At 41.2% G+C, this 10664-nt stretch overlaps 1 protein-coding gene and 1 long non-coding RNA gene across 6 annotated transcripts in view; one reads left to right on the top strand and one right to left on the bottom strand.

The window, feature by feature from the left end:
- Positions 1–1738: 1738 nt before the first annotated feature.
- On the bottom strand, positions 1739–5680 carry LOC140340928 (uncharacterized). The gene is made up of 2 exons (XR_011922765.1): positions 5488–5680; positions 1739–1919 (listed from the first exon to the last, which is right to left on the bottom strand). It is a non-coding gene; the product is annotated as an uncharacterized lncRNA (long non-coding RNA).
- Positions 5326–10664, top strand: part of RERE (arginine-glutamic acid dipeptide repeats) — a 199129-nt gene continuing 193790 nt past the window's right edge. For 3 of the 5 annotated variants that reach the window (XM_072426390.1, XM_072426379.1, XM_072426381.1), the window contains exon 1: positions 5328–5556. The gene's annotated coding sequence lies outside the window, so the exon portion shown is untranslated. Of the gene's footprint in view, positions 5557–10664 lie in introns of all 5 variants that reach the window. The other 2 variants (XM_072426388.1, XM_072426389.1) reach the window with 2 other exon arrangements.

Below are 10664 nucleotides of genomic sequence, written 5' to 3'. Positions count from 1 at the left end.
GCTAAAGGAGATGAAATACATGTATGAAAGCTTTATCAATGCAATGTATCGCAGCTGACTTCTTTCATTGCCCTAACACTGGTGTTTCTCTTGGCTGTCTTCACTTGCTTGAGAAAGTTATTAGGTGTTTTATAGATGGCCAGGCATTTGATTGGAGATTACATTGGCTGTTTTAAGACTGACTGGCTGGTTAATAAAGATGGGACAAGTGGGAATAGGAAAGCCATTTGGCTGCATCTCCTACAGAGAGTCCAATAATGAGCTGGAGAACAGAGAAGGCTGCCTACAAAAATAAAAACAAGAGCTGAGTGTTAAAATATAATGTAAATCAAGTGATATGGATGGCTAATAAGCAGACTTCTTTGCCCCAGGACATGCAAGCATTAATGAACATCAAGTAGTACATTTTAATAGTTTCCTTGTTAAGGAATATGTCACTAACAAGGCAGCTAGTGAATGGAAAGGCCAATCACAGTGGTAAGACTTCCCGTGGAGCAAACTTCATTAAAGGGAACCAGTCAGAAAACAAGCATGGAAACCAACTTTGCTAAACAAATATGCAGCCAGTGAATTCTGGACTCCTGAGCTGTGTGTTTGTTCCATATCAGTGACTTACCGATACAGGATAAACATGATAATCCTAAATTACATAAAGACAATAACTGTTGTTGGAAGACATTTTTTTTTTCAGTTGACAGTACAACAAACAAATGCTGTACAGACACTGTTCTGTTCTATGGAAATGGGAGGGAACGATAAAAGGCACCCTGCTGCATCCTTTCAATTATGAAACAACAGTGGTCTTTCCTGTTGGTCATTTAAGTCCTGTACAGGCATCAAAGAATTGTCACTAGAGACGATCTTTTGTGATCATTTCCAGTGACAGATAAATGAATAAGCACTGTACACATAGTGCCGTTCTGTTCTTTGGTGATGGGAGGAGAGAGGATGAGCAGCACTCCACTGTGTTCTCCTCCCAATCAGTGTTTTATCAATCTACCATAATGAATTGAGGAACAACGTCAGGAAGGGGTAGAGGTGACTGCTGTACAAGTCAGATTTTCACCCGAGATGAGCACAACCATTTGTCTCAGGTATATGTACATACCTTTAGTGATTTTGGTAGGACAGATCATTAAATAAGATTGTGGTAAACTGTACAAACACTAGTTTTGCACCTAAAACAATAAAGAACGTTCTTTTTAGATGACGAACATCTAGCATCCGAATAAAGGTTTAGAGCTTACACCTAAACAGCTTGGAGTTATCAGCTTTTGTGCTTTGAACTTGACCGATTATCCTTATTCATGAGAACTCAAACCAAACTTGTGTAGATACTGTTTGTGTATATAGTGCTGTGCAATATGTTGGCACATTATAAATCCTGTTTATTATTAATAATAATAACAGTCCTTGCATGTACTATATATATATATATATATATATATATATATATTTATATGAAAACATTTAAAACCTATTTTTTAAAAAACACTTAAAAATGACAGATTAAATGTTATTAAAAAAAAGAAAGCCCAAATTGTCCTCAAAAAAATGTACAAAACTCTAAAAACAGGTCCTGGTGCTATAAGGGGTATTCGGAAGCGTATGCAAATGACCAGGCTGTCATAACACAGCACAAACTAACATAAATAGCATTTAGTGTATTTGAAAATGCATCGTAGATCTATTATGGGAATAGGCCCTAATATAATTGAGATTTCTTGAGGTTTGTCAATTGTTATATTCAGTAAACGTTTATTGTGCTTTGTTGAAAACTTCGACATTCTCTCCCCAAGTCCCAGCACTTCCATGAACTTCTGGTCTAGGAGTCCGCATTCAATCTTTGGCCCAACCATGGTCATGGGCCACAGTGCGCAGCCTTCAGATAAGGGCTGAGTCTAATTCATCTAGGGTGCCTGTAAGAAACGAATGGATAAATAGGGTAAGTGCATTTGTGTATAATGTTGTTTTTTTTTTGTAAAAGGGGTAGCTAAAGGAAATGTAAAGCCTATGTGTCTTAGATCTCATGCTGTCTGCACAAGTTGTAGCCTGCACCATAACTGTCTCTTAGACCTCCAGTTGTTCAGATCCTATATCTTCTAGTCTCCTGTATTTTTTTCAGTCTCTATATGTCTTCTTTCCTGCACCCCAACATTCAGCCATACTTTCAATCCCCTGGGAACAAGACATCCTAAAGACACAAACTGTTTGAAAGTTGGTTAATATGTCTACACCAGTTGTCATTAAATGTAAACCATTAATGAAGCTACTCCCAGAACAGCTGAAAACCCCTCATTTGTTTCAATTTTAATGGGAGGGCTTTGTGGTTGTGTTTTTGAGCAGTGAAAAGCTATAAAACAGTTGCATGTTTGTCCATGTAAACCCTTAACTAATAACTAATATTTGGGTTTAAGACATTGTACATCATAAATGGTTGCAACGGTTGCAAGTGAGCATGCCAAAATGTGTCCTTCACAGTTCTTAAATTTAGCAATACAAAACTAAAATGAAACTTTAGAAACCTTTGGTGCATGAAGAAGGTAATAAAAAATGGAGTTAACAAGTTTCCTTACCTCCTCCCTTTCTTAACCATAAATACCCCTACACTCAACTGCTATATACTACTCCAACAACAGACCCCCTGTGTCAGGCCTTGATGACCATACTCCAGTGATGAGCCCCACTGATACAACCTCATTGACAGACCTTAATGACATACCCCCAGTAGATCTGCCCCACCTGTTTTTATATTTCTGCTTCTCTCTCGCTCGTGCTTGGCCTCATCTGATCCACATCCAATCTCATCCTCAGCACTTGGCTAGGGTAGGTCAGGCACAGAAGAAAGAGAGACAGAAGTGCCAAACTTATAATTAAAATAGTGGTTAGTAATCAAGCTAAACAGCAGATGTACTGCTGGTTGGTAGTCAATGCAACAACCAGCCATTAGATGCTCAACTACTGTTAACTTTGGTAACTAACAAAGTCATTTACTTTCACTACTACTGCTGGTTACACAAAAAGCTGCACTCCAATGATATATTTTGCAGGATAGAGCTACCGTATTGGTTTGGCAGCCTAGTCCTGCACAGTGCAAAGGCAGGAGAGGCTCCTGCTTCAGCTGCGCTCCATGCAGCATAGCGCACAAAGTGATTGCTTCTTCCTTGGCCGATTCCCTGATGGTGACAACAGTGAACCATACCTGTGTTAAAAATGCCAACTGTAGTCTCTATCGGATTCCTATGCAACAGTATAACAACTTTGTAGTATAACTGGAAGACATGTTCAAAGCTTTTTCATCCTATAGCTGGATCAGATATTTTTGCAGTGTTCATTAAAAAAAAATATTAAAAAAGCTTTCACATGTCACAGCCTATATAAAACCTTTATTATATTATATTTATTTTACACTTGAGTAATTGTATTGCATGTACAATAATTCCATAAAATTTATAAAACAGCTTATGCAATGGAATAGGTATTTGGAGGTCTAAAAGGTAAAGGTGGATCAGTCTACAGGAAAAGAATGTTGTCCAGCATCTCAATGTAATAAGAGTTAATTAGATGCATAATCTAACGAGCACAAGGCAGGAAAAGCAGCAACTAGTGAATCAAATGACTAGAATTATAAGAAGCATATATATAATTTATTTGGTGGAGTTTTGCAATTGCTGTGTCCCAGCCCTCTTCAAACATTTCATTATAGTCATAATAATAATGGATGACACAGCTGTCACTTTTTATAAGTAGGAAATAAAAAACACAAGGCACGGTTTATTCTAGGTGAAGATCATTATTTGTGAGCGTGCTTCTTTTTTAATAAGCGAGGTTGTGACTGCAAGAGACTTCAACTCATCAACACTGGGATCCAACTGAAGCAGAACCCTAGAGAACATATAAAAAAAAGTATGTGTTTATTTCTACAGCTCAACAACACTGGAGTCTGTAAGGTAGATTCTAGTTAATTTGTATTATGAATGGCACTACATTTGGGGAATGGAAAGATTTAACTGCAGAATGAACAGCAATATCCCCCCTTTTTACAGGAAGTGGAAAATAATGGATTTATTGACAGGTTCAATATTTATTAAAACGAGGGTCTCCGAAAAATGCTGTTTTAAAGTATTTCCAAGTTCTAAATCTATTTTTTCAGTATGGTTAGCATTATATTTCACTAAATACAGCTTTCTAAAGTTAACTGTGAATCTGTTGCCAAATTTTTGGAGAGGATAGTTTCTGTTACAGCATGAAAACACTAAGGGCTTGAGTTTTTGGGTGAATTATCCATACCAAAAGCAGTAACCCTGGGCCACACTTGGGGTGGAATTGCCAGGGAGTTTTCAAGTACCTGGTCCCCACGTGGCCGCGGCGTCCTCCAGCATCGCCAGGCTACACAGATACTGAGCATCTCGGGCATGCGCAAAAGGAGCCTTTTTGTGTTTAAGAGGAAAATTTGCCGATCTCATGCATGCGCAGTGAGATTGGCAAGTTTTTTTTTTTTTTTTTCCAACCTACGTGACCCAATCTTGGGCCTGGGTCAGGTGATCTAGGAAGAACCCAGAAGAAGAGAAGATGGCAGCTCCCTGGCTTAGAGATGGATACCGGGACGACGCGGGACCCGATAAAAGACACCTCAGGATGGATCAGACTGCCCTGCCAGGTTGAAGGTAAGCCTATTTTTTGTGTTGTGGAGGATTTTGAGTTTAGTTCCCTTTAAATGTCTGGCTGATTTTCTGCACCTTATGGTCATGGCAATATTAATATACAGGATTTATATAGAGTCAAAATATTACGCAGTACTGTGCATTAATAATAATAATAAAGGTTGCAAATGATAGACAGATACAGACAGGAGGCTGAGAGGACCCTGCCCCCAAGGGCTTACAATCGTGTAAAAAATAAAGGCTGTTTTGGGGTAAATGCACCTCCTGACTCCATCCAAAGTCTACATCTTTAATAAGTCTGTGAACTCATTAAAAAGTAAAAGCAATGCTGCAAGGTGAGAGCTCTGCTGGCACTGTGTGCTGAGAACAAAACCCTGGAAAGCCATGGTGGACTACAAAGCACGGCTGGGCACTACAACTCCCGGCAGCCCTAGCGCCGTGACGTCACAAAGACCCGTATGTATTGAGCTTCGGCTCTTTCGCCCTTGCCTACGTTTTTTTGTTTAAATCACTTTCGAGGTTTGTATGAGTGGGCTGCGTCACTCCGTACGTATATAGAGGGCGGGGCCTGTTCCTGGATTCTTCCAATCACCTGGCGGTTTGCTGGGGTATGGGCGGCGCTAGAGGGGAGGGAGAGGAGGAGTCGGTGGTGTCTCACACACACATACAGAGAGTCAAGCACCGGGAGAAGCCGGCCCCCCCCCTATCCATCACTCAGCTCACTGTGACATCGCTGTAGGCCTCAGGATAGTAGAACTCCAGGGGAACATCTTCCCACACTGCCCCGGTGTACACTGACCCGGGCACAGACGCCCTCACCTACCTTCGCCTGGCTCCATTTCTCTGCGGGCTCCACACAAACCAATATTGATGGTGTAGAGCATCGGGGAAGGTAAGTGCCCCCTCCTGTGCATGCTGTGTGGGGGCAGTGAGGGAATGGGAGGGCTCTCCCAGAGGCCTGGGCTAATGTTTGGCTGCCTAAAGTCCTCATTATTCTCTATTGTCCTGCCTGTGCTGCCCATACATACAACGATTTCATTACCGCTGCGATTTTTGTCCCTTCCGCATGGTGTCTGGCGAGCGAATAGAATGCAAGAAAAATTAGCGCTGTTATACGTTGCAAAATTTGCACCACCATTGGACTGTGCGATTGTTGGGGTGCTACGATAAATATTCAGATCGCCGGTAGGGATTTTAAGCTGAAAATCGCAGTGTGTCAATGCGTATTTAAGTTGTCGTGTTTGCGTTGTTACGTTATTCAAAAGTATTATGGTGGACGGGTTTGAGGAAAACAATAGATTTCAGTCTGTTATTGGCATGAGCGCGATTCTTAATAAAAACAACGTATGTGGAGGAGTTTCCCTGGCGCGTCCAAACGTGCCGTGTTAGGCTATGGGCACCATTGGCGATTCCTTCATTGGCACCATTCTAGGTCACCAGTGAGCCGGCATCAGCGGTCATCTCTGCAGATGAAGGAACTTCGAGCAAACCTAATATTTTTTGGTGGTGATTCCCCCCCCCCCCCACCAGCAATGGCTTCCTTTATTTTATATGGCAGGTTCGTCTTTCGGATGGGCATGGTTAGCTCTTCAAGTAGAACGGCCTTCAGGTCCCAACGTAACAAACGCTGGTTTCTGTATGGTTTGTTCTGATTTATTGAATAAGTTGGCCCATCACGGTTCACCTCAATACACAAAAACGTTCTTTGCGGTGTTTCTCAACCAGGGTTGCATGGAATCCTAGAGTTTGCAAGGTGTTCCTGGAATCATTTATGACTTTCAGGTAAATGAGGAAGTAAACTCAAACCTCACCCAAAACAAAAAAAAAAATACTTGCCTTCAATACTGAAGAGCAGTCGAACGATCTGGAGGTTTCTTTCATCGGGTCCTGGCACCTGTCTTTGGGCCGGTGCGCCAGCCACCATCTTCTCTTCTTCCGGGTTCTTCTTCCTACGTCACCCAACACAGGTGCGAGATCGGGTGACGTAGATGGGGGGAAAAAAAAAAACTTGCCGATCTCACTGCACATGTGTAAGATCGGCATTTGTTTTCCCTTTTGACGGAAGGGCTCCTTCTGCCCATGCCCGAGATGCTCGGGTATGCTGAGAAGGAGCACCCAAGAGCCTCCCAGGATGCGTGACGTAGGTATCCCGGGAGGCTTTGCGCTCCTATTCATTCTCGATCTCCTAGGCGATCGGGAATTGGGGGACGGTGATGCACCCTTTTTTAAAGAAAAAAAACAAAAAAAAAGTGGTGCACCTAAAACAACCAAACAATTTTTATCTTACATAAAAGGGTTGTCTACCTTTTTATACAAAGTGAAATTTCTGAGTTTAGGTATGCTTTAAGTGACACCAATCTTTTTGGCTATCTGTAATGATGACATTCTTCCCACTGGCCAGCAGTGTCAGAGACGTTCTTCCTACCGATCACACTAATGTACTGTGAGTTGTGGGTATAATAGCAGGAATTCCTAACCATCTGAAAGGTTTTTTAAGGGTTCCCCCTTTCTAAAAATTTGGGGAAATGTTGTTTTATTGGTTACGTGATCTTGCTGTTGGTGTCTCCTACTTCCCCACTTATTTGCAATCGTTGACCCGACAGTGTTCAACCCAGAATTTGTTTTAAGCCGAGTGGGAAGAAATTGTAGGTGTGTGGCAGCTGCTGTATTGTGACCCAATTTATCAGTTACTACCCAGAAACAGCTGGGTGGCTACTGAAAAGTGGCGGGTGGTGCACCCAGCTAAGAGGGGCCGGGGAGAACACTGAACCGTTCTGGAGTTTCCATTCCTCCGGAGAGTTTGCCTGCTTCAAGCTATAAACAAATCCGAATTGCCCAGAAATGCAACCTTTGACTGTCCGAAAAAGTTTCTGCCAAGCACCAGGTTTTGGAAGGAAGAATGATGATCCCACAGGGCGATAGATCAAGTATGGCCAGGCTTGGCTACATCGCCCCACTGGATCCATGTAGCATGTGATACCTCACCCGGCAATACTGCATGCTGACTGATGGATCAGATCCTCTCCGTTTGCATTCTGTGAAAGGGCAGGAGTTTGTGAATCCCTATTGTGATTTATTCATGGGATATTCTGTTACCTGATAAGTGTTACGTTTCACTCCTGAGTTTAAGATCCTAGATTCTTGTTTACCCCGGTGTTACTGGCTTAGCGGAATGAGAAGTCGGTTATTAAAAGGCCTGCGAAGGGCATTTAATGGTTTATTTGCCTTCTTGGTTCAACAGTATTATGTAAATATTCCTAAATCACGTGCTGTCCTCATGATGAGGGTTACTTCTTATTGTGTGTTCTTTTAACTGAACGAACTGCTTGTTTTGTGTAACCAGGATGGAGCTGAAAGATTAGTGGCAGGAGAAGCGCTCACAGACCGTGACTGTACTCGGCTTTGCTGCCATCTTTGTTTACATGAAGTAGTATCGCGGTCTGCCAGTGTTTTTGAAATTTTTTTTTTTTGTTGTGTCTTGGTTGATGTATGTTAGACGATGACAGGAAGCTGACGCACAAAGCTTAGGCTGAGCACATCTCATTGTTCTTGTATCAGATTGTGGTGCTTCCTTATGCACCACCTCTAGTTTTCAAAACAGGAAAGGCAATTAATGATTAATCTGTTCTGATTGAGATTTTCATTGAGTGCATGTCTTTGGCGATTACACTAGCTTGGTCATTGCTCATTTATTTATGGTCTCCGTTCCCATGATTTGCATAGGAAAATTAACATTTCAATATAATTTGGGCCTTATGTCGGTCATTGTCTTTTTCCATTATTATTATTAATAATATTATACAGCATTTATATGGCACCATGTCACCAGCTGTCCATCGTCATGTCACCTTAGATTGTGGTGGGGAGGCGCTTATAAAAAAACAAAAAAAAAAATCAAGTTGCTAATCAAGCATGTGCTGTGTCAGGACTTTGCAGACCTCAGGGCAAACCAATTCGGCAGGTAAAACAGCTCTTATCTGTGTATTCAGCATTACAAAACCAACCAACAGCTAAAGTCCAGGCAATTAGAATCTGAAGGTTTGAATCATTTTGAGGGTATTGCATATCTGGAGGGATCTCTGATGTGTTCAGGCTGGTCTGGGAATATTGCTGCCTATATTGTGTACAATACAGACTGATGAAATGAAAATAAAACAATTTTTACAATTTCTAACCTGTGATGATCTTGTTTAAAGAATGTGATAAATTCAGATTTAAGCTGTAAAGCAGCCCCTGTATATTGGTACTCAATTACTCTTCATACTGCACATAACAAATCATTGTCCAGTACAACTTGTTGGCGAATGGTAGGACTGGTGCCTTTCAGAAAAGACCATGTTACCAATGCTGAAAGTATTACCCTGTTGGGTGGAAGGAATGGTGTAATGGGTAAGCCTTGGTATCAGGCTATAGTTCTGCTCAAAAGCCCAAATCTTAGCCGACCAAAAATTTCTGCTTTGTTTTTGGAGGGATTTCATCTTTCCAGGATCCAGTCCTCAAGAAAAGTAATTGGGAGGCTGTTGGTTATTTCTAATAATAATATTTCCTTAATGTATGGATGAGTTGCTTAGTGCAACTTTTCACAGGCAGCGTGACTAGAGGATTTAGAAAAGTTTACGTACACTTAGTGTGACTTTTGTGACTTGTACATGTGGAAAAGGTAAAGTACCAACAAATATGATAAACCCCAGGCCCTCCATGCTGCAAAGGTTCACAATGATTTATTCTTTATAATAACCTTATCTGTTTGACATCAATAGGAATTATAACTATAGACTAAAAGTGGGTGTGTGGTACAAGAGTTGTTCTGATGTGTGCTGCTGTCACATGTAAATTTATAGACTTTCATGAATGGGAGGGGAGGAGGTCATATGCAGGCCAAAGACTTCCTGTTTGTATATAAAGCTTGTTGCAACGGCTGGTGAGGTCAGTGCTAAAATGATCGGTTACTGACACAACCTTTTTTTCTTTTTGTTCCCTAATGTTGTGTTATTTTCTTGTGGACTTCTAAATACAATGCAGGTCTGCTATAGTTTGAGAGATATGGAAGATCCTTTTCTCTAACCTACAATAGCATAACAGTAGAATGGTTGATGTGGTCAATTTCATCACTTCCTTGCACTTCCTTGTGAAAGCGATGTCGTACTTGGCTCATTTTGAAAATTTTAAGGTTTGTTCACATTGACCCTGATGTAGAGGTAACTGAACAAAACATGTACCCATTCAATGTTTAACCCAGAATTTTTTTTGAGCCAGGTGGGAAGAAATTGTAGGTGGGTGGCAGCCCCTGTATTGTGACCCAACTCTTCAGTGACCACCCAAAAACAGCCGGGTGGTCACCAAAATGTGCTCAGTGGTGCCTGGGTCTGGGGAGAACGCTGCCATTTAAAAAACAAAAAATATAAAAGTGAAGTTTCTTGCAATCAGTGTTTCTGAATACTGCTCCATTTGTTTTAGGAATGGTTCTAGACAGTTTAATAATAAACAGGATTTATAAAGCGCCAATGTATTATGCAGCGCTGTGCATTAAATAGGGGTTGTAAATGACAGACAGATACAGACAGTGACACAGAAGGAGGAGAGGACTTCCAGGAGTGTTGATCTCCATGGTCCCCTCTAGCACTTAGTGATTCTTCCAGCTGACCTTATGTCATTGTTTTCTCTTCAGTGACGCAAGACATTTAAATCTAAATTCCTGGGTCTGTCTGCTTACCACAGTGCTTAGGGTTGTCTTGTTTTGCAGAAACCTTAAAGCTTTAAACTACTTTGTTTCCAGGCTGCAAAGAATGTTTATTGATCAGTAATTTGATTTTGTGGTTGGAATCCTTAACCTGCTATAAGAGTTATGGGTATTGTTGTTCCCAGAGCACTAGTTATATAGTGAGAGACTTGCATGGAATGACTGTTATTTAGAATTTTCAGCTCTGTGGAAATCTGCTTTTATAGGATCAGGTAGTGTGTGTGTGTGTGTGTGTGTGTGTGTGTGTGTGTGTGTGTGTG

The sequence above is a fragment of the Pyxicephalus adspersus genome, chromosome 11, assembly GCF_032062135.1.
Source record: "Pyxicephalus adspersus chromosome 11, UCB_Pads_2.0, whole genome shotgun sequence".
In the NCBI taxonomy this organism is placed as follows: Eukaryota; Metazoa; Chordata; class Amphibia; order Anura; family Pyxicephalidae; genus Pyxicephalus; species Pyxicephalus adspersus.
The sequence above is the reverse complement of the archived record's forward strand: the minus strand, read 5'-3'. Positions and strand labels throughout refer to the sequence as shown.